Here is a 3,464-nt window from a genome sequence, read left to right on the forward strand (position 1 = left end):
AGTACTTGGTATACAGAAAACATGTCGGTTGTTAAAGATTAATTAACGCAATAACAACACACTTAAAAATTACTGTTTCTCAAATGAATTAAGCTCTTATAGATATATAAGACATTTGTTATATATATAGATACATTTATATAGTGTTGTGGTGGCAGCCCTGCTGACGGTGACTGTCCTGGTTTTTTCTCCTTTTCATCAATTATTCTGCTTTTTCCTTGGTTTTCTCTGTTCTCTGCCTGCCTCCCTGTGTCTCCTCCCCTGTGTGTGCTCTCTCTCTCCCCCTCTACTCCTGAGCCCAGCCTACAACCTGCACCTCATCAGCCACCTCGTCAGCCTGCCACACCTGCCAGTAGTCAACCTCATCCCTGCCTGTATTTCAACCCCGGTTCTCCACACCATTCTTGCTTGATCGTCGTTGCTCCTTACCCGGTGCCACCTCTATGTTCAAGCTTGCATGTATTCTGTTTTCTTCCAATTTCCCTGTGCTTCATCTTTGCTGTCACTAACCTTGTCTCTTTGTCTGTTTCCCTCCCAGGTTCACTCACCCTCATCCTCCGTTCAGTTGGCTGGGCTCATCCTCTGGTCCTCTCCTCCCCGGACTTCCCCCACAGCGTCCTCCCAGTTCCACCCCTCGCTTCCTTGGCCCCAGTGTTCCCCAGCTCCCTGGTCCCAGTCTTGTTGGTTTCCCTGTGCCAGTGTTTCCCCTGCATCCACCTCTCCCTCCAGTCCCTCAACCCCTTTTCCCTCAATAAACCTCCTTCGTTCTGAGCGCTGCATTTGGGTCCTCTGTCCCCACGCCACACCACCCGTAACAGAACGATCAAGCCACCCATGGACCCAGCGGACTTAAGAGTGGAGAGGGACATGTTCCTGGATGTCTTGGCCGAGTTGTGGTCTACGTGGCAGTTGGCATCCAGCCGCAAATCCTGCCAAGCTGCCCTCATACAGGCTCACCGGGAGATAGCTGCAAGGCCATGGCTGCGGCGTCGGCTGCCTTGGGGGGGGCAAGGCATTTTGTGAACTCCAGCCCTCCGCCGCTCCAGCCTGTTTCCCGGCTTGCTAGCGCCGCTAGCCCCCAGCCTGTTCCACCTGGTCCCCGGCCTGCTAGCCCTCAGCCGGTCCCTTATGATCCACCCCCCGGCCTGCAAGCGCCGCTAGCCCTCAGCCGGTCCCTTGTGATCCCCCCCCCCCCCCCCCCCCCCCCCCCCCCCGGCCTGCAAGCGCCGCTAGCCCTCAGCCGGTCCCTTGTGATCCGCCCCCCCCGGCCTGCAAGCGCCGCTAGCCCTCAGCCGGTCCCTTGTGATCCGCCCCCCCGGCCTGCAAGCGCCGCTAGCCCTCAGCCAACCCCCTGCTCCTCGCACCAAGGCCCTCAGCCCAGCAGCCCTGTCCCTGGAGGGGCCGTCTAGGGCCGCCCGCCTGAACTCCCTGGCTCCCCAGCTCTACCCTCTGGCACCCAGTCTGGCCCTATGTCCTCAGTTCAGCCCTACCCGTTCACCTGACCATTCCCAGTCCTGAAACACTCTATGAATTCCCTGTGCTTTGTTTTGGACCCTGGACCCCCACCAGCCGGACCCCAGTGCAATTTCCTCCCCTGATGTTCATCTGCCAAGCCCCGCCTAGTCCAGTGGGAAGGCCGTCGGGAGGCGTCCATTGAGGAGGGGGCCCTGTTGTGGTGGCAGCCCGGCTGACGGTGACTGTCCTGGTTTTTTCTCCTTTTCATCAGTTATTCTGCTTTTTCCTTGGTTTTCTCTGTTCTCTGCCTGCCTCCCTGTGTCTCCTCCCCTGTGTGTGTTCTCTCTCTCCCCCTCCGCTCCTGAGCCCAGCCTACAACCTGCACCTCATCAGCCACCTTGTCAGCCTGCCACACCTGCCAGTAGTCAACCTCATCCCTGCCTGTATTTCGACCCCGGTTCTCCACACCATTCTTGCTTGATCGTCGTTGCTCCTTACCCGGTGCCACCTCTACGTTCAAGCTCGCATGTATTCTGTTTTCCTCCAATTTCCCTGTGCTTCGTCTTTGCTGTTACTAACTTTGTCTGTTTCCCTCCCAGGTTCACTCACACTCATCCTCCGTTCAGTCGGCTGGGCTCATCCTCTGGTCATCTCCTCCCAGACTTCCCCCACAGCGTCCTCCCAGGTCCACCCCTCGCTTCCTCGGCCCCAGTGTTCTCCGGCTCCCTGGTCCCAGTCTCATCGGTTTCCCTGTGCCAGTGTTTCCCCGGGATCCACCTCTTCCATCCACTCCAGTCCCTCAACCCCTTTTCCCTCAAACCTCATTCGCTCTGACCGCTGCATTTGGGTTCTCTGTCCCCACGCCACACCACCCGTAACATAGCTCCAGTAAACAAGCTTTCAAATGATGATTCAATATGGAGAGTTTCAAAAAGGCCAGTTAAACTTTTACATGGATAATGCTTACAAAGAAAATTACGCAATCTGCGGTTAACTGACTTGGTATGAAATAGACAAATAATGTTTATGTATAATTGTTTTACACATTTTATGAAAGCATGATAGTTGCAAAATAACTTAATCTTAAAACTGACAGATTAAAGCAAAATCATAATTTTGGAGCTATTAAAAACCTATATGGTAAACCTTTCAATGTCTTTCAGTGGGTCACGATGCTCCACCTTCCTACCAACGACATGCACTCTTCAGAATAGCCAATAGTGTTTTTCTGCAAATTATTTTATCTTCAGTTATTTCTAGCTAAATTGTAGATCTAGGTACAGTGCAACAGTAAGACTGTGCTCTTGATGCAATCTGGGCTGCCTAGTTCACTGTGTTGCCTGTTGATACCTCCTTTCTCTGTCTGTATGTGGACATGTTGAGGTTCCCACTTCCTATGTGCTGTTTGTTTGTGTGATGTACAAGTAAAACCAGAAGCAGGTTTGTTGGTGTGATGGAAAATAGACGATTGATAATTCATGTCGCTGATGAATAAGTGATTGGCTTCAGCGTTGGAGGCCAGGCTTAAAGGCAAGGGGCATATGGGGAATGAGGAGGGGCACAGATGCTCCTCGGGGCCAGAGGGCTCATAGGCAAACTTAAGAGGGACACAGAGAAAGGAGGGGAGACACTGGTGCAAGCACAAGAGAGGAAGACTGAATATGAGGCAAAGACAGAGAAGAGAGACATGCTCAGACCCTGCTTCAAAAGCCAACTCTGTTCCCGCTGTGCAGAACTAACCCCCTAACTCAGCCCCCGAACCCAGCGTCTGAAGTGCCAGTTCACCGCAGGGGCCTGAAGAGACGCTGCTTCAAGAAGTCTGCCTCCCAGCGTTAGGTCCTGTCCTACTCTGACCTCCAACAAAAGTAAACAGCTCAAAGAAGACTTCTGTACCCATGCAAGTGACAAGACCTCATAATGGGATACAACAGAGAAACTATAAAATAGAGGCAACACAGATATTGATTCAAATTACCATCTACCCCTTTAAAAATATCAATGTTCATGAT

At 52.6% G+C, this 3,464-nt stretch overlaps 1 long non-coding RNA gene across 1 annotated transcript; it reads left to right on the top strand.

The window, feature by feature from the left end:
- The first annotated feature begins 384 nt into the window (after positions 1–384).
- LOC123973968 lies at positions 385–2,366 on the top strand. Its single transcript, XR_006825740.1, has 2 exons — positions 385–432; positions 2,055–2,366. It is a non-coding gene; the product is annotated as an uncharacterized LOC123973968 (long non-coding RNA).
- Positions 2,367–3,464: the final 1,098 nt, after the last annotated feature.

The sequence above is a fragment of the Micropterus dolomieu genome, linkage group LG07 (assembly GCF_021292245.1).
Source record: "Micropterus dolomieu isolate WLL.071019.BEF.003 ecotype Adirondacks linkage group LG07, ASM2129224v1, whole genome shotgun sequence".
NCBI lineage: Eukaryota > Metazoa > Chordata > Actinopteri > Centrarchiformes > Centrarchidae > Micropterus > Micropterus dolomieu.